Source organism: Peromyscus maniculatus, chromosome 15 (assembly GCF_049852395.1).
Source record: "Peromyscus maniculatus bairdii isolate BWxNUB_F1_BW_parent chromosome 15, HU_Pman_BW_mat_3.1, whole genome shotgun sequence".
Taxonomy (NCBI): Eukaryota; Metazoa; Chordata; class Mammalia; order Rodentia; family Cricetidae; genus Peromyscus; species Peromyscus maniculatus.
This window is the reverse complement of record NC_134866.1, coordinates 57,633,043-57,654,187: the sequence shown is the minus strand read 5'-3', so window position 1 is coordinate 57,654,187 and position 21,145 is coordinate 57,633,043. Positions and strand designations below refer to the sequence as shown.

The 21,145-nt window shown below is 41.2% G+C and overlaps 1 protein-coding gene across 12 annotated transcripts in view; it reads right to left on the bottom strand.

The window, feature by feature from the left end:
* The window catches only part of Arb2a (ARB2 cotranscriptional regulator A), a 448,678-nt gene extending 432,966 nt beyond the window's left edge, over window positions 1-15,712 (bottom strand). For 4 of the 12 annotated variants that reach the window (XM_076552007.1, XM_076552001.1, XM_076552003.1 and 1 more), the window contains exon 1: window positions 15,550-15,708. The gene's annotated coding sequence lies outside the window, so the exon portion shown is untranslated. Of the gene's footprint in view, window positions 1-15,549 lie in introns of all 12 variants that reach the window. The other 8 variants (XR_013044776.1, XM_076552008.1, XM_076552005.1 and 5 more) reach the window with 5 other exon arrangements.
* Between the last annotated feature and the right edge of the window lie 5,433 nt (window positions 15,713-21,145).

The following is a 21,145-nucleotide window of genomic DNA, read 5'->3' as shown; positions in this document are numbered from 1 at the left end:
ACTTTGGTGGTAGTACAAACTTGTACAGTCACTATGGAAATCAATACAACAGCTCCTGAGAAAGCTGGGAATCAATCTACTTGAAGACCCAGTTGTACCATTCCTGGGTATACACCCAAAGAATACTCCATCCTACCACAAGGACACCTACCTGCTCAATCATGTTCATTTGCTGCTCAACTCATAATAGCCAGAAGATGGAAACAGCTTAGATGTCCCTCAACAGAAGAATGGATTGAGAAAATGTGGTACATTTACACAATGGAGTATTATTCAGCTGTCTAAAAAAAATGGCATGGAAACTGGAGAGATGGCTCAGCAATTGAGAGCACTGGCTGTTCTTCCAAATGGCCTGGGTTCAATTCCCAGCACTCACAACTGTCTGTAACTCCTGTTCCAGGGGATCCAATACCCTCATACAGACATACATGCAGGCAAAACATCAATAAACATAAAATAAAAAATGTTTTTTAATGACATCATGAAATTTGCAGGTAAATGGATAGAATTAGAAAAAAATTCTGAATGAGGTAACCCAAACACAGACAAATATGACATGTATCCACTTACAATGGGATATTAGCCATTAAGTAAATGATAACCAAACTATAATCAGTAGATCCAGAGATGTTAGGTAAAGGGGGAGGGGGCACACAGGGATCTCCCTGGGAGGGGAAATTTAATGGGCAGACTTCGAACAAGTACGGGAAAGAACATGAGGATCAGGTGTAGGGGGAGATCTGGTGGAGAAGGAGGGTGTAGGGAGAGATGGCTGGAAGTACGAGGAGGTATTTGAGGTGTGGAAACCTATGGAGGAATCCTAGTGAAGGTGATCCTAATGTGGACTCCTAGTAATGAGGATTATTAGGAAGTCTGAACTGGCATTCTCTTGTAGCCAGGCAAGGCTTCCAGTGGCAGGACTAGGTTACATTTAATTGAGTTGCTGGCCAAGGAGGTGCTAAAATAAAATGTTGCTCTCTGCAAACTGACATCCAGGACCCTATTGCCAAGAACAACATCCACACACCTCATTGAACATGGAGAAGTTATGGTGCCTTCAGGAAGCCCTCCCCCCTTTGTTCAAGTCTCTTTGGTGCAGGAAGGTACTCTGAAGGCTACTGAAAGAGAAACATGACACCAACCCAGCCACAAAACCTTTGACCTACAATCTGTCCTGCTTACAAAATGTGCTTGGACAATGGTGGCACAGAACTTGTGGGAATAGCCAGCCAATATCTGGTTTGACCTCAGGCCCAGTCCATGAGATAGAACCCATACCTCACACTGCTTGGGTAAGAACCAGAAGCAAGACAGTCCAGAGACCTAGGGTAAATCTAAATACTACTGGTCAAAAAAAATTTTAATGACTTCTAATGATATTCTGCTATACTCATAGATCAGTACCTTATCCAGTCATCATCAGAAAGGCTTCCTCTGGCAGCATATGGAAACAGATGCAGAGACCCACAGCCAGACATTACACAGACAGCAAGTCTAAATGGGACGTCTCCATCAAATCCCTCCCCTCAGAGCTCAGGGAGTCCCATGGGAAAGACAACAGAAAAAGCATAAGAGCCAGAAAAGATGGAGAACACCAGGAGAACAAGGCCCTCTGAATCAACTAAGCAAGGCACATTATGAGCAAACACAGGGCATACAAGGGCCTGCACCAGGTTCTCTGTGTATATAACTATTAGCTCAGTATTTTTATGGGACTCCTGACTGTAAGAATGAGTGGATCTCTGACTCTTGTACCTGCTCCTGGGACTCTTTCCCTCTTGTTGGGTTGCCATGTCCAACTTCAATATGTTATATTTTGCTTCATCTTATTATATTCTATATTGTCGTGTTCGGTTGTTATCTCTTAGAAGCCTGTTGTTTTCCAATGAGAGACAGAAAGGCAGTGGATCTGGAGGGGAGGGGAAGAGTGAGGAGGAACTGCGAGGAGTAGAGGGAGGAGAAAACATAATGAGGATATATTGTATGGAAAAGACTATTTTCAATAAAAGGGAAAATGTGGTGATATATTGTGTCCCCCAAAATATTGTGTACCCTAATAAAACTTAGCTGGAAGATCAGAGAAGCAGAACAAGCCACAGCTACCTCACCTTGCCAACTTCTCAGTCAATCCTGTTTCCTCAAACTGGAAGCCTCTGAGCCCTCATCCAAATGTATCTCAGCTCAACTGCTGCTAAAAACCTAAAAGCCTAAAAGCCTTTAGTTCCTGGTCCTCATGCCTTATACACCTTTCTGCTTCCTGTCATCACTTCCTGGGATTAATGGCATGAGTCACCATGCCTGGCTGTTTCCAGGGTGGCCTTGAATTCACAGAGATCCAGATGGATCTCTGTCTCCCAAGTGATAGTATTAAAGGTGTGTGTGCCACCACTGTCTGGACGCTATGTCTAATCTAGTGGCCGTTCTGTTCTCTGACCCCAGATAAGTTTTATTAGGGTACAAAATATTTTAGGGGAAACAACATATCACCACAGAAAAAATATGAAAAAAGGGAAAAAGAAATTTAATATTCAACAGTATTAAGAGGTGGGACATTTAAAGAATGATTAGGTCATGAAAAGAGAGCCTCATGAATTGATTACCAGAGGAATTAGTAACAATAGGCTTGTTAAGTTCTCTGGGTCCTGTGTGGGCATGCTTCTCCTGCCCTTCTGAAATGTTCTGATGCAGCAATGAGGCTTTTATCAGGACTTCTCAGACTCTACAACTATAAGCACATACATTTCTCCCTATGTTTATCATTTACCTAGGCTATACCTATCACCTCAACAGAAAATGGATTGCAAAAACCATCATGCCATGAAAAGACACAGAAGAAGGAAGCTTAAACTTGAAAAGTCCAAAGAAAGAAGAAAATCTACAGAAGCTACACACTGTATTGATTCAACTGTATGATATTCTAGAAAATGAGGAACTACGACAATAGAAAATCGATACCTGGTTGCTAGCAGCTGGAGGGCGGGACAGACAAACTGGTGCAGAACAGTAATCTACATTATTCTGAATGACACTAGGATGAATGGATGGCATATATTGGTCAAAACCCTTAGAGGTAAATACAGAAGGAAGTGGGAGGAGGGTAAAAGGGAGTAGCAGGATACATATGATCTCATAGGGAAAACTGGAAAAGGGGGAGACTCCTTAAGGAACCAGGGGGAGGAAAATACAGAGGGATATGGGTAAAATAACAATAAGGATGTCTGAAAAGTCAAAAGGGATCATACTATTAAGTATTAAATCTTAAACAGTATATAAATATACATATGTAGCTTAATGAACTTTTCTCATCTGAGCTGACAGTGTTCCCTACAAGAGCCAAAGACCACCTAACAAAAACCCAAAACCCAACATGAGAAGTCCTCTTCTGAGTTATCGGCCAGGGCTGTCCTAGACATCCCCAAAACATATAGTCTACTGCTGTTGCCTTTGGATATCCCCAAAGGTAGAAGGTAAGTCTCTACTGCTGAAGACACTATGTACTTCAGACACAGGGCCCAAAGGACCCTGAGCTGAATCTGATCTCAATGCTTCTTCTCCCAAGGACTAGCTTTCATAACACCAGAAAGCGACATCCAAGCTTCCAAAGAAAGGAAGCAACAAACAGTCCTAACTATCTATGACATCTATGAACCACATCAAGAACCCCAGCATAAATGTTAACCTAAGGGTGCAGCAGTGTTAACACATACCTTGGTGGTAAACAACAGCTCTTTAACTGAACTTAAAACCCTTTCGATAACAGGGAGACCATGCCTGGTGCTGGAAACCTAGCTAACTACCCAGTGTTAATGGAGTCATAGTTACTAAGGAAGAACCAACAACCACTAATATGCTAAGTGAGCACAACCCCTAACAATATATAAACATTTGTCCTTATATCCACAGATATAATCAAGGAAACTTCTCTTTGCAACAGATGGAGACCACTACAGAAAACCACCACCAATCAAAATGTAGAGTTGTGGAGCCGGTCCCAATGGATACATCTACAAAACAACTCCTGCACCTGAGGCTGAGGAAACAAAGTGCAGGAGTGTATGGAAAGATTGTAAGAGCCAGATGATCAGATACTTGACTATGAGGCTGTGTATCATCATAATGTCAGAAGATACTCCTCTGTCAATTCTCTCCAATATAGTGAGCTAACCAAAGAAGACACTGATGAACATGCCAAAGCAATTTCAGGGGTCGGGGGTTATGGGGTCTCAACTCTACAGGCAACTGAGGAAAGTTGGAAGAAGGAAAGTGATCTTCCCCAAGGAAGCAAATACCAATTTGTTGTCCAGTGCTAAACAGCCCTGAAACCATGCACACAGTTAACATTATATGGACTCAACAATTTATATAGAAATATATACATCTACACAAATACATACACACATCAGATAAAAATAGGTTAAAAAAGGGGGGGAGGCCATGAATTTAAAGGAGAGAATGGAGGGGTTATATGGAAGGTTTAGGAGGAGGAAAGAGGTGGTAGAAATGTAATTATAATCTCAAATGTTTTTAAAACGTCAGAATGCAGAACATGAGTGTGCACCAGTGTAAACTATAGACATGGTGATGATGTACTGGTGCAGGTACACTGATTGTAGCAAATGTAGCACAGGCAGCTTTTTTAGTAGGGATTTTATGCCTAGGTAGGTGAGACAAAGAATACTGACAAAGGACACACTGTGTGCACAAAGAGGGTAGAAAAATGAGAGCTCTCTGTGTTTTCCACTTAAATTTGCTGTGCACCTAAAAGAACACACAAAATAAAATGTACTAGAAGTTCACTCCATAAAAGAAACTGAGGTAAAATTGCTGTCTTTTGAGGAGATCAAATCTTAGACATGACTAAAACCACATGAACCAAAGATGGAGCTGACATGTAACTCTAAAGCCTTGGGGGCCAGAGACATGGCTCAGTAGCTACCCCTAAAACCAACCTAAAAAGTTAGATATGCTAGCCTCCATCTGCCATTCCTTACCATAAGCTGGAGATCAAGACAGGAAAATTGGCCAGAGGAAGGACCAGCCAGCCTGAGGTATGAAGTACAAGATAAACTGCAGTTAAAACATAGAAAGCAAGAACCAATTTCTGAAAGTTGCCTTCTGACCTCCTCCACATACATGCTAAGGCAAACATGCATCGACACTCACACATGCATATACATGTACACATACATACATGCATATTTTTAAGCTAACTAAAAAAATTTATAGCAACTACAACTAAGGTAGTATCTGACAATACCAGTCAGATGAAAGGCCTTAAGGTAGGCCCTGCAAACTCATGGCCTGGAATATAATACTGCACCTGTTGGCATCAGTCAGTGACTAGGATCCACTGTCTGTGAGGTCTGTCAAGTTGCTTTGGACAGGATGAGTGTGTAGCACTCAGGACTGGTATTCATCCACTCAAATCAAGGCCTAAGAGTTAGGAAGAAGGCTCAGTGGGCAGAGCACTTGCCATGCACACAAAAGCCCTGCAACTGGGATCTCAAGCAGCCATGAAAATGTGAGTCAGGCTGGCCGCCTGCCTGTAATTCAGGTCCTCAAGCAGCAAAGGCTGGGAATTGGTGGAGCAAGTCTAGCTAGCTAAATTAGCTGTATCAGTGAACTCTGGGTTCAAGAAAGCCAGTCTTCTGCCTGACATCCACATGCACATGCACCTGCACATGGATATGCAGCCACACAAGTAAACATGGAAACACACAAGCATGCACACCACAGATACATCAGCAGCACAACTTCTAGGACCCTTAAGTTCATGGTTCCCAGTAAGCTTAGCAAGAGCCCAACATACAATTTATTTCAATAAATTGCTTGCATGTAGCTTCTTTCTAAAGCAATTGCGTTGTTTTTCATTCAATACAGTGGCTGCATCTTAAGCAACTGTTCTCCCAATTGGTAACTGCCACTTGGCAGCTACCAGCAGCAGTTAGGTACCAGTTCTATCATGGCCGCTAGAGGAAACTTTATCTAAGTCTCTATCCTTCTATAGAACTCGGGATTCAAAGGTCAAGGTGAAATCCTCCTAGCTCAGAGAGGCTGAATAGCAAATAGTTACCTTCTTTCCTTGCTCAAGTCTTCAAAAAAGAGGCCATCCTGCTCAGGCCCCACTTAAGAACCCTCTCTCCACTCAGTTCCTCACTACCACTTCCTGTCAGCTAGTTGCTACTCAGCCTCCTGACCCCAGGTTAATTTTATTTAATCAAACAAATGTAACACATCTTTGCATCATTAACAAAAGCAGCAGAAACAAATGTAACACACTTTTACACAGTTAAAATAATATTACACAACACAACGTATCTTAACAGAATTCACAAGATATTTGATACTTAAAAGAGAAAATATAACCATGAAAAGAACTTTGGACTGCCCCACCAAAAAAAAAAAAAAAAAGAAAGAAAAAGAAAAGAAAGAAAGAAAGAAAAAAATACTAACAGTAAGCAGACTAAGAAACTACACACCTAAAATGCCTAGTCTCTAACACACACACACACACACACACACACACACACACACACACACACACACACCAACATAAAAGGTTGGAACGGAAAACCACAGAAATTACTCACAAGGCTTGGAATGCTTTTAGTAAGCTATGGCTCCAGTCAGTCACACCATTGAGGAAAACCACCTTTACACTGCAGTTCACAGTGGTCTATAAATTATGATGGTAAGTTAACTGTATTAAATATATTGTCCACTTCTGTGAGCAATAAATTTCTGTTGTTTTGTAAGTCAGTCACAGTGTTTTTCAAGTCATATCCCAACCCTAAGAATCCTATGTGTCCATCAGTTTCAGAACTGCTAGGAACCAGAGACGACTCTGTATTCTCCCTACTCTCCTCCATCTGAACAAGAGTGCTTGCAGCAGTGTCCTGCGTTTTGTTAGGTGTCGTATTTATTTATCTACCATCCATTCATCACAGTGCCAACTATATTAACAACATCTTATTTCTTTCTATATTTGTGGAGTTTTGAAAACGGGATGTTACTGACTCTGAGGGAGATTGTTCCTCCCAGGGCCAGTTAATTTCTACTTGCCTACGATCACACCAATCCCATTTATACCTCCAACTACCTCTCTAACTTACACATATCAAGTTAAAGTTTCTCTGGCCCTAAACATCTCAGGATGAGATACTGTCAGCTAAAGATCAGTCCTCCAGTCCAAAGCACACCAGAACTACTCAAACTTAACACTCCTTAGCAGTTTGGTCTGTTCCTTGCCTTGCCAGAGGCTACCCCAATAACAGATGTGGTTCTCAACACTTCTTTACTCCTGGCTCTGGTTGGAGACCAAAACTTGGTATTTCTCCTGTAACCATGCATAGGGAAGCATGCCTCTCATTTCTTGGAGGAATGGTGGGCAACATTTCTTATAATGTGTTGTCCTTTGCTTGTTACCACTTAGTAACCTTTACAAATTAAGACCCAAACACATGGGCTGGCAAGACTGCTGAGTAGGTAAAAATGTCCACCACCATACCTGTGACCTGAGTTCAATTCTTGGTGTCTACAGGGTGAAAGGAGAAAAGATTCCAAGTTGTCCCCTAACTTCCTTCCATTGACATCCACACAATGTAGAAGGTACACACACACACACACACACACACACACACACACACACACACACACACACACAAATAAAATGTGACTTAAAATTTGTTGAAGACCCAAGGAAAAAACAAGCTGTTATTCTATCCATCCCCTCCACTGTATGTTGGCTGTCAGAAAGCAAGCGAAAAAGACTTATAATCAAAAAGCTGTACATAAGGAACTAAAATTCCAACTGGTGTCATTCACGCCTGAATTTGATATTTTATAATGAGACTCTTGATTTGAAGTGCTTTAATAATCAGATGAGACAAACGGGGGCCCAAGAAGTGGTGAAGGTTCTCTGTATATGGGACAGACATGCTGTTAGGACCCTGCCCTCACTCCTGCACAGGCGCAGCTTGGGGTCTTGTCTCTTATGTCATCAAGGGGCACTGGCGACTATGTATGCACAGTGTGGTCATGCAATCTGCATCTCTTTCTGTTCTCTGCTCTGCTCCCTCCCTCCCCCCACCTTTCTCTCTCTCCAAGCCTGGCTCCCTTCTTTCCCCTCCCCCTTTTCCCACTTAATAAAGATCTAAAAACTAGCACTGGGTTCTGTCATGACCATGACCTTTCCACACGGTAACCAGCACAGCGACCAGCGTTGTTTATCATCCTTTCATGTGAACCATCAGGGGCCGGGCAGTGGTATCCTCCCAAATGTCCCCTGATGAGACCTAACCCCTAAGAGTCATAACCTCCAACACCATATAAGATTTGGCTTGTGTAACCAATAGCAGACAGAGTAATAGCATAATATCTTGATTTATGTTACAAAAAATCATGGTGTTCATTAGGGGCATTCCCTCCCTATATCCATCCATTGCTCCTTCCCTCGCCCCCCCCCCTCTCTCTCACCCCTCCTCCTCTCCCGCTTCTCCTCTTCACTTCCTCAATTGACTAGGCTTGGGAAAGCCATATTATGACCAGGCCTATCAAGAACCACACATGTTAAGTGAGGCTTCCAGCCAATAGCCACATGAGTGAGCTCAGAGTAGATCCTACAGACCCAAATTATATACAAAAGCAGCCCCGGCTGACATCTTAATTTCATCAGAGCTTCTAATTCAGAGCTTCCCAGCCAAAAGGTTCCTAAGTTTCTGACACTGAGAAGCTGTGTGAGATGATACAGGCTTTTGCTTCAAGCTGCTAAATTTGGGGATAATTTATTACACAGCAATAGGCAACATATATTTAAATCCTTAATGAACTAGTGAATGTCACTTAGGCTTCCAGATTCATTAGTTCTCATCAGCACTGAATTGCCTAGTGATTTTCCAATTCAACAGTAATTTATGTTCCATGCAAGGAAGAAGCCTCCTTCAGATTTGCTAAAACAGAAATGGTATCTTTAACATCCTTTAGATTTCAAAACAAACAATAAAAAATTAGTATATAATTTGGTATTTTTCAGTAATGAGTTGACCTAGCTGAGAATCTTTATTCATTTTAAGAAAAGAGAAAAATAATGAAAATGGTAGTAAGAAACCTTACATTTTAATTAAAACAGTTAAAAACACAAACACATATGCTTGTTTTGATAAAATTATACAAGTTTCTTGTTAAGAAAAATATTTAGAATAAATAAGCTTGTTTTAAGTAGTTTATTTTCAATGATAAAACAGAACTATCCAGTGTCTTAGTAGTTCTTGTAGTATTCCTGATGCACATAAAATTTTCACCACCACCACCACTCAGTCTCAAAAGAATAAATTCCTGGTTCTAAATAATACTCTAATCAAAAGCACCTGTCAAACACATCATACAAACTGACTTCTATATATACTGATCATATATAAAAAAGTACTCAATAACTCTGTAAGAGTAGGAAATGGACTTTAAAAAAAAAAAATGCTCTGATGCTAGAGTGAAAAGATCCACATAGCCACCAGCAAAATCAATTTTGTTGGTCCTAGAACAAAACCTAGACTTCAGACCAGAATTCAACTCATAGGAAAGACCATGATCCTGACAAAGAAAACAGGAGACACTGGAGACCAAGAGACACATAAATCTAGTCGAGACAATAAGCTTTCATGCTCAGAGCAGTGTCTGCACCCAGTGTCAAATCCAAACACGGAAAGTATCTGGAAAGAAGCAAGAAAAGGTGTGGCATAACCACAGAAACAGAAAGCAAACGGTAGTCACTCTGAAATTTGTATGGTATGGGAATCAAAATGTCAAATGCCTATAAACATCGGGGAATTAGCAGTAAAAGCAGGTAGTGAGAGCCTGTGGTCATCAACAGCCATGGTCTCAACAGCAGAAGAGCAACCAACGGGAAGACAGGGTTCATTGCCAGGAGATGTAACCTGTCCCCCAACTACCATACAGAATGCAAGCCTCCTGTAGTGGGGACTTCTTATTTTGAGATCAAAATCATGGATCTTTACTTAAATTAGATAGGAATATATCCTAAGGTTCCTTTTAAACTCTGTCCTATATAGACTTCTGTTTGTTGTAGTACCCGCAACTAATACCAGGGCCTCATAATATTAAGGAAATGGTCTATTGCCAAGCTGCATCCCCTTCCCTTTTTGGAAACTATCTTATTTTGAGAGAGACTCACTAAATTGCTAAGCTTCTTGACTCATCCTCCTGAGTAGCTGGGCCCACAGACATGTGCTCTATGGAGTATTATAGAACATATTAGTCTAGTATTCTCCTACATAGCTGAGCAATATTTAGGATAAAAATAAACATATTTTTTAATCCCAGCACTCGGGAGGCAGAGGCAGGCGTATCTCTTTGAGTTCGAGGCCAGCCTGGGCTACCAAGTGAGTCCCAGGAAAGGCGCAAAGCTACACAGAGAAACCCTGTCTCGAAAAACCAAAAAATAAAATAAAATAAAAATAAACATTTGTGATAAAAAAAAAAAACCCTAATGACCCAAGAGATTAATAATTGTATCCCAAAGTAGAATAAAGTCAGAAGTATTTTCCAAAACTGACTTGCAAAAATTGAACCATGACTCTGTTTTATCTGTGAAAGTATCAATACTTCCTCAAACTAGTTGGCATAAATGAATAATTTTTTTAAATGTAGTATTATTTCATGGTCTCAGGTCTTTCTTATCTATATACCTGTATAGGTCCTCCAAATCCCTTCACTTATAGCTCATGCTGTATCTTCCTATGTCATGTAAACATTCAGACATTCCTAAAGATTCATGATCTGAGCCTAAGAATGCTACCTATCTCCCACAATGGTTTATATTTACACTGTTGGGTACTGGTTGTAATCATTGTTCTAAGGATCTATTAAAGAGGTCCCAATTCACACTCCAAGTTTTATTATCACCCCATAACCTCTGAACAAATCAAGACTGAATTCATGATCACTTGATACTATGCTTAAACCAAATATAAACCTGTTATGAAGAACTGTACATACAATAAATGCTGTTGCTCTGGTAATCTCTCCTGACAGTAATATTTTCTCTGAAACAAAAATTATTGCATATATTGCAAACAAAAGTACCTCCAAAAAGGGGGGGGACAACGATACAGAGAAACCAATGCAGTACTGCTATCTCTAACTTGTTTGTAAGTCAGCTGCAAAGCCTTAGCCAAGTTACTCATCTGTCACCTCAGATGGAGCAAGTTAATAAATTTCAGTTAGCAGAAGAATGGTAACAAAAATTATGGCATAATTTTTTCATTCATTACTTAAACTACAGAAAAATGTTGATTTAAATGAGCTTTATAACCAAAAGAGTTGAGAAGTATACTATCCCCAAAGTATTTAACAAATGATGCTTGCATACAAAAAAATCCAATAGCAAAATTTTTTTTAAAAAATTGTTACTGTAACCTAGTGGACATTCAGTCATTCTTCAGTAAGATCTTTCTTTCCATTTTAAAAATTACATATAAGAATATTTTAATAGCCAACAATGGTGGCGCCTCTCTTTAATATCACCTTTTGGGAGGCAGAAGCAGGTGGATCTCTTGAGTCTGAGACCAGCCTGATCTACATGGCAAATTCCAGGCCAGCCAAAGTTATATAATAAGAGCCTGGGGGGAGGGGGTTTGTACTCAACTAAATCTCTGTCAAAAAAAAAAACAAAAACATATTCTCAAGAACTTAGCTTATTCTGCAGGACTACACATAGCTCATACTTTCCAAACAATGACTATTGAACCACATAAATTGAAACATAGTTCTTGATATAGAGCAGGTCTCCCTGGATTACTCAGAGTTTTACTTCAGAACCACAAGCTGAGAAGTGATTGGGGATTTGCACTCTCTCACCCTCTTCCCCATCCCATTCCAATCTGTGAATCTTTATCATTCTCATTAATGGTTGTTGGGTCCTCTCTGACCTGGCAGTCATGGAGCTCCCTGTCTATTATTACTGATCCCCTTTGTCACCGTCCTCCTAACCACATCAGACTGTTTTATTGCTACCCAACATATCTTTACTCTTCATCATTTTGCCTTCTATTTCCTTCTCTTCTCAGCTAGCAAACAAAAAAGATCTACTTCACAGGTACAACCAGCCAATCAATACATCCTCTTCCTTTCAATTAGAGAATAAAACAACAAAGTGAAGCAGGGAGATCTTTGGTGTCTCTGGGCTGTTTTCATCACAATCTGATACTGAAAGTTTTGTTCACTGTACAAAGAGACTTCACAGTTTTGCTTTTGTTTCTATTTAATTTCTAAGCATGGGATGATTGTAGATAACTAGCCTAGTCATTTGAGGGTTTTTACTATTGTAGAACTTTGGGCTTAAAAAGCAAGAAAACATATGGAGTTTGCCATCTTAAAAAGCAACCCAATACTTTAAAATATCAATTAAATCTCAAAAAGTTTTATTAAAATCAGATCTTAAATGAACAAGCTTGAGACATAGCTCAGTGCTGTAACATTTGTCTAGCATGCATAAGGCACTGGTTCAATTCCTAGTATCACACTTTCCCCAAAAACCTGGGTATGGTTACACACCTGCTAGCTGATAAATGTGTGTGCTGTGACAGAAGCATCATGAGTTTGAAGCCAGCCTGGACTGAAAAAACTATTCTAAAAACTCCAAAAAAGACATGTGGCCAAAAAGTACACACACACACACACACACACACACACACACACACACACACACACGCACACGCACACGCACACACACAAATACTTAACATCACCAATTATCATAGGACTGTGAATCAAAACTACAGATAGTACTATATAGTTACGAGAATGGCAATTACTGTTTTAAAAGGTTTGGTGAAAATGTGGAGAAATAATCACAACACTGTGGTGAAATTAGGATACTGTGCATTGCTGGTAGGAAAGAAAAACCAGGGAGTCATTGTGGTAAACAGTACGGCAATTCCTTAAAGCCTTAGACACACAATTACATGTTAGTCAGCTTCCATCACTATAACAAATGCGAAGGTAATCAACATATAAAGAGAAAAGTTTTACTTTGGCTCCCAGTTTTAGAGGTTTCATACATCTTTGGTTGGCCCTATGGCTTTTGTAGCTGTGGAAGGGAGCACATTATGGTGGGGGCAGAAAGGAGCACAGGCAGAGCAAACTGCTCATTTATTAGCCAAGAAGCAAAAGCAAAGGGAGGAGGAAGGGGCTAAGGCTCCACTGTCCTCTTCAAGGTCATGCCCTCAATGGTCTAAAACTTCCAACCAGGACTTACTTTTCTCCATGTCACTTCTCTGAGGACCAAACCTTAAGATAGGAACATTCAAGATGCAAACTATTCCAAATTACCATGTAAAGAAATATTTTCATTTATGAATCTATAACCAGAAGAAATGCAAGTAAGACAAACATGTTTATACACACAACAACAGCATTTACAGTAGCCAAAAAGTAAAAGCAACCCAGGTGTCCACAGATAAACAAACAGGTAAAAAAGGAATACATTTATACTGTGACTATTATACTCAGCTTTTAAAGGAAGGACATTCTGACATATACAATAATAGTTGAAACTTGGGGACATTATTCTAAGTTAAATAAGCCAGTCACAAAAGGACAAATGCTGCGTAAGTACACTCATATGATGTGTCCACAGTGGTCACAGGCACAGAAGAAGGTGCATTGTTGCTAGGGGCTAATGGTAGTTGGCAAAGAGGAGTGAGTATTTAACAGGTACAGAGCTTCAGCTAGGAAAGACGAAAAGTACTGAAGACAAGCGGCAATGATGGTCACACAACAGTGTGAACACATGCTGTGTTACTGAATGGAATACTTGAAATTATTAAAACGTATTATGTTGGGTACATCTTACTATAGTGATAAAGTAAATGAAAGTAAGGTTGGCACAGAGGAGAAGTATTCACTAAATATTGACACTATCGGACAAACTCAATTTAACAAAAACAAAGGCAACACGTGTTACACTAACTGACTAAATATTGGTAATTTTGTTTGAGCTCAACAAAGAGCATGGAAACACCTTTAATGTGGACTGACCCTAGATTCTTCTTGCAAAGCTAAGTTGGTGATAAATAAATACGATCTTTCATGAACATAACAAATAACTGAATATTCATTCTCCAAACTGGTAAGCCCTACATCTTTACTATTCCAAGTGATAACAAATGTGTTTCAACCTCGGTCATTGTACTCACCTGAACATACCCCCATAACTGAAGTCCAGCCCCCCACTTAATTCAGACCTCTACTCAACTACCCCCTTAACAAAGAGACTTCTGAGCCTGCCACCTTCTCTAACAGCACTCACATCATTCTCTCCCCCTCCACTTGCTTTATTTTTCCTTACGATCCTCACTAGTTTTCATGCATTTGCTTATGGACTGTTGTTCTTCACCCACTAGAATAAAGGACACCAGACTTCTCTCTACCTTGTTCACTACTGTCTTCCCCGGACATGGGACATTACCTGACTTACCTAAGGTGGCTCATCAGTACAGCTAGATGAATGAAAAGGTTGATGCTCACAGCTTTATAAATCCTACTTTCCTCTTGGCCTGGATACTGTTCTACCATTTACAACTGCTGCTGCAGTCACAGACAAAAACCCATTCCGGCCAGCTTCACTGGTTAAAGGGACCAGACTCCTAGTTTAAAACAAGTTAAGTTTACAGAAAGCTCCATCGCAGCACTTCCACTGAAACCCGAATTTAGCACCTAAGGAGTGCTCTAATTCAGCTTCAGAATGAGTAAGGGCATCTGTCCCTCTCAAGAAAGGATAAAGAACCAGGAGAAACAGAACACTTTTGACAGTGCTTTAAGGCAAAACCAAACCATGAGCTTTAAGATGAGAGCACCACCACACTGCACCTATTTAAAAACAAATAAAACAAGGCAGTTGTAGGTCCAGACCACAGAACTTTCCCTCTGCAACTTTTTTGATTTGGGGAAAATGGACAATGCTATTTGTCTTTAAAATGCAGCCCAAACACACGTAGACAAAAGTTACTTGCCCCAAACGACGGACACTTTGGAAAACGAGAAGTACAGGATGTGGGAGAAAAGTCCGCTTCCAAATATAAGTAACTTAGAAAAGAGTGTATACATCCTACTCAGTTTCACACGATGAAAGCTTTGAGGGCACTTTATCACCACACTCTAATGTTGGCACGAAATGCATGCCACAGCTTTAGCAGTGAACACTTTTTGCATTAAAAACGAACAGCTAACAACAACTTCAACCAGATCACTGCGATACAGTGAGTGGGGGGTCCCTAACTGTGTCTGAGGGCTGTGGTGACAGCCGGAGCCTCGTGGGCTCAGACCCAAGGCTGGCCACGCAGGACGCACGTGTCCCCCCGGCCTGGAGGGCGGGCGGAGGCAGCCCTTCCGCAAGACCGCGGGCCCAGGTCAGAGGCACGGGTCCGCCGTGGGCCCGGGGACGGCCAGGCACCGGCGCCAGCTCCCCGCCCGAGACCCGGCCCGGCCGGCCCGCAGGGTCCCGCCGCGGCGGCGGGGCGGCCAGCGCGGCCCTACCTGAGCTCTGCCCCCAGCGGCTCGGCTGAGGGGGTGCGCGGGAGGAGGCGTGGCCTTCCAGCCTGGGCCGACTCCCCCGCGCGGCCGCCGCGGCGCTCTCTCCGGGACCCGCGCCCCCACCGGCTGCGAGCTGCACTTCCGGGGTCTGCGGGGGACCTCGGCGTCATCACGCATGCGACGGCCGCGGCGCCAACAACCCGGAAGTGGGCGGGGCGGGCGCCTGGCTCTGCTCCCGAGGTGCTGCAGGCGCGCGGGCTGGGTGCTGGTGTGCAGAGTCGGCCCTAAAGCCCTGTTCTGGGAGAGGAGTGTCCCTGCTCCCTGTGACTTAGGCGAGTTCCGCGCGCCGGTTCTTTGCTTATGTGGCTTCACCCGGGCTGTGCTACTCAAGACGAGCCAGGAGGCCTACCTGTGTTGGAAAGACGGCAACTACCCCGAAATTAAGACAGGACATTCTAATGACGGCTGACTCGAATGGGAAGTGCCTTGGTGCTCTGTTTTTCCAAACGTGTTTGAAAGTTGCTTCTCTTATGGGTAGATTAGGGGTGAGCAATAGAGGCAAATGGTTTTATTATTTTTACATGCTATTCTGATTTGTTTTTAATTCCGAAACCATAATTTTGCCTACTAAGGCCAAAGCAAGAACTGGACACCAGAACTAAGACTGACTCTTCAGGTAACAGAGGAACGGCTGGCAGATAGCAAGCCTGCATTTGTAGTATTTCCAGAGAAGGGGTTCCAGAAATCTTGAAAGTATACTGTACCTCACTCCCGTATTTTGTACTAAATCTCAACTCCTGCCTCCTTCAAAAGAGAGGGCGATGTGATCTATTGACAGTGTTCCTGATCCACTAAAATGTTTGCTGGATTAGAGCAATGGCTTTATCTTGTCTTTTTAAGATATCTTCAACCAGAAGATGCCTGTCACAAAATATACAATAAACATCGTTTGAATAAATTGATGCCTGCACTGTTACAGTAGTTGGAGAAACTTAGTTACAGATAGGATAGGAGGGTGGGAAGTGGGGGAATTTGGGTGAGAAATAAGTGTAGCAGTATAAAGGAATGCTCTTGAGGAAAAACAGAACCTATTAAAACAAGCCAAGAATGCCTGGGTGGAAGTCATAACATTGTAAGACTGTTAAGATTCCATTTCAGGCTAGAGCTCAAGTGATTTGTAGGGTAGAACTTTCAACTGAAGAAAAAAGTTTCTGAAAAGCTTTGTATACTAAGCATTTTTGGATGTTGTCCTTCAGACAGAGTTTTTTCAATCATGAAAAGGCAACATACTTTCATTTTGGTAGGCTGACAACCATGAATAAGTTCATTAAAAATAAGCCAGCAGGGATCAAGAGATAGGTCAGCTGTTAAGAGCACTTACTGTTGTTCTTCCAGAGAACCTGAGTTTGATTCCCTGTACTCACATCAGGTGCCAGGGCTCACAAGTGCCTGTAACTCCAGTTCCAGAGGATCCCATGCCCTCTGGCCTCCAGTGGCCTGTGCACACAAATGATTCACATAGGCCCACACAGGCACACACACATACTCATAAAAAATCTAAAATCAGAACAATATAAACCTCCTATAAATGAATAATCCTTGTCTGACCATGAGAAAAACATTGGACAAAATACATAACCACTGTTTCTTCAGCCAGTATCACAATAAAGCATGTCTTGAAACTATCAAGAACTAAGAGGAGCCAAATGAGACTTTCAATACAGCATCGTAGAGAAAAAAAAAGAAAAATGAATAGGGAAAACAGTGAAATTTGGATAAAAGTATAGTTATTTTTTTTTTTTTTTTTTTTTTTGGTTTTTCGAGACAGGGTTTCTCTGCGTAGTTTTGCACCTTTCCTGGAGCTCACTTGGTAGCCCAGGCTGGCCTCGAACTCACAGCGATCCGCCTGGCTCTGCCTCCCGAGTGCTGGGATTAAAGGCGTGCACCACCACCGCCCGGCTATTTTTAATAATAAAGTATTAAGAACTATATCAAAAGATGAGTGGCTTGACCTTCCAGTGTCATATGAGATAAAGCCCCACTCAAGTAGTAAGCTCCTTACCATTGACACAAATAGGTATTTCATCCAACAATTCAAAGCTATGCAGGAATGAAATCATCACTTTAATTTCTGAGTCTTTCAGTGAGGTCGTAAATTTTGTAGAGACCAGTCAATCTCTCTGTGTCCTACTCTGAACACTTGACACACAGAAACAATTGGAGACTTGGTCATTGCTATTTTAACCCAATAAGTTTGAGAGCGACATATTATTAAGCAAAAGAAATTGGTATTTGCACCAGGCGGCGATGGCACTTGCCTTTAATCCCAGCACTAGCACTCACACTCAGGAGGCAGAGTCAGGCGGATCTCTGTGAGTTCTAGGCCAGCCTGGTCCAGAGTGAGATCCAGCACAGGCACCAAAACTACACAGAGAAACCCTGTCTCAAAAAAAAAAAAAAAGAAAAGAAAAGAGAGAGAAAGAGAGAGAGAGAGAGAGAGAGAGAGAGAGAGAGAGAGAGAGAGAGAAAGAGAGAGAAAGAAAGAAAGAAAGAAAGAAAGAAAGAAAGAAAGAAAGAAAGAAAGAAAGAAAGAAATTGGTATTTCCATAACAACAACCAATAGAAAATAGTCTTTTCATGTATATGCTCCAAATTGTCAACAATCAAGAATGAGGTTATGTACTGAAAACAGAAAGAGGCTTTTCCTTCCCTCACTGCCCCCTAAGTAGTAGACTCCCACTTCCCCAGGGCACAAAAATATTGCCCATAAATCTGTGAAGAAAAAGGAGACAAAGCAAGAAAAGTGTTGCATGAACCTAGATATCTTGTTGGAATTACAGTAGCCCATGTGTAGCTGGGAAGGAACTACCAGAACAGGAACTGTGCCTATGCAGCACAAATTCTCTTTCTTTCTTTAATATAATATATTTTTCCCAGTCTTTTCAACAACAGCTATCTAAGTTGTCCATGATACTTTTGTTTATCTATGATTTTAATTAAAATTAAATTTTTAATTTTATACACCTCTACAGAAGCCAGACACAATTTTCTCTCCCCATACCTCTTTTGTGCATTGAGATCTGACAGAGATAAAGAAAAAGGAAAAGAGATTTGTACCTTCCTGGCTAACAGCTGGTCTGTCTTTGATCAGAGAACTGATCAAAGAAATACCACTATACCATATTTGGCATTTCTTCCTTCTATTCCAGGCGTCTATTACCGACTTCTTAGGCATCTGTCATCTTATCTATCACCTGCACTCTTCACATCAAATGGCACATGCACACATGCTATCAAACAGCAGATTTTCACTTCAGTTACAAATCAAATTAAACCTATTTCCCATAACTAAAACTCAGCTCTAACATTTTTGCAACTCAGATTCGTGGAGGAAAACATTTCTCCAATAGGATTCAGTGGTGGTCTTTTGGGGGTCTCCACGATCCAGGCATAACAGACTAAAGAGCTCAGTGTGCTGAGATTCTATTTCCTGAAAATAGTTTTCACAGTTCGTAGTTTCTCTCCTGACCCCCTGGGAAGTATATTACTAAGACTGATCCTTTTAATAATATACAAGAGGAGACTAAATAAACAGATCCTGGTGAGACATTCTGCTCTTCCCACTCCTGTGAAACCCTTCAGAAACCTAGTGTATCCCCATTCCTAAGTGCTGGTTCCTAATATCCAGAAACACATTTTACCTGGAACCCTTAGTGGACATCCATAACAAATCTGTTGTGCCCAGATCGTAACCCCCAGAGAGACCACCAAGGACGAGCATACCAGAATGCAAAAGCAAGGTTTATCTGTTACAAGTCATGACAGGGAACTCATCTCAAGCCATCTCAATTGAGGCAGGAAGAGTTACTCTTTCTTGGGGAAGTTAGTTTTTATAGGCAAAACCCATAAAATTTCTTAGAGGGGAGGAGGTTAGTATGGGTCCATCCTTGATTGGTCCAGTTTTTCCTGGGCCTGGACTTTATCTTATTCTAGCTTGTCTGTTTGCCTTGTCAGGAGTTTTACAACTCCTTTCCAGGGTCAGGTCATGTTATCTCTGGAGAGGGGCATCTCGTGGTTAATTGGTTACCATCAGACAACCTGACTCTGTTCTTTTGAGTTCCTGGGGCTGGCACCATCATTTCTGGGGACTTGAAACTGGCCTAGGTCTATCTATATTGAGATATCTTTGTCTAAGGCCCCCTTTTTGAGACAATAGAGTGAGGGTCTTGTTGTGCCTAGATCACATCCCCAAAGCCACCATTGGAGACTTTAGGTACAGAAGGCAAAAGTAAGGTGTTTTCTAAGTTTATAAGCCTCCAGGGAGGCTCTTCCAAATCTCTCACTCACAGCAGGGAGGTTGGAAGGAGCGTTCCTCTTTCTTTGTGAAGCTAGTTCTTAAATATAATTTATATTTAAGACCATATAATTTATTTTAACCGGCCTCCCTTTTTAGTCTTTTGGTCGAATATCCTGACAGTGTTTTCCAAAGTCCCTGTAGCAGATACAGCCACCTGGGGAAAAGGGGTCTAAGTTCTAATCTACACTTAGGAATCCTGGTTTAAGCTTCTCTTTGTCTGTAGGGGATAGAGTGGGTGGTTTTACTGAGGTATCACAAAATCCACAAGTTTCCTACCAGACAACACACAGGCATCACACTCTCCTGAAATTCAGAGAAGAAACAGAAACCAAGGAACAAAATAACCACTCAACAACAGCCAGAAATTAGCACCTAGACCTATACTCATCCCAATCCCAGATGGCTAGCCACAAGTATATAAACACAATTGATAATATCCAGGAAAATGAGTCTCCACTAGAACCCACAACCTTGCCAGAACAGGCCGGAAGAGCTGAAGCACAAACAAAATGCCTTAAACAGCATGTCTGAAAATGATGGAGGTCTTTAAAGAGAAAGTAAATAAACCCTTTAAAGAAATCCAGGAAAACACAGTTAACAATGGGAGGAAATGAATAGAACCGTTCAAGACCTGAAATTGGAAATAGAATTAATAAAGAAAACAAACCGAAGGAATTCTGGAAATGAAAAATTTAAGAATTTGAGCAGGCACTACAGAGGCAAATTTCACCAACAGAATATGAGAGAATCTCAGACACTGAAGATACAATAGAATAAATGGACATACTGGTCAAAGAAAATGTTAAATATAAATAAGTTTTGACATAAAACATCGAGGAAATCTGGGACACTATGAAAGGCCAAACCTAAGAATAATAGATACAGAGGAAGGAGAAGAAACCCAGCACAAAGGCTCAGGAAATGTTTTCACTGAATTATAGAAGAAAATTTTTCTAACCTAAAAAATTAGATGCCTATAGTGTTACAAGAAGAATACAGAGCACCAAAGAGGTTGGACCAGAAAAGAAAATTCCCTTGGCAAATAATAATCAAAACACTAAACATAAAAAACAGAAAACATTAAAAACTGCAAGGGAAAAAGCCCAAATAACATATAAAGGCAGACCTATTAGAATTACATCTGACTTCTCAATGGAGACTCCAAAAGCCAAAAAGGCTTGGACGCATGTTTTACAAAGTCTAAGTGGCCACAGATCTCAGCCCAGGCTATCATACCATAGA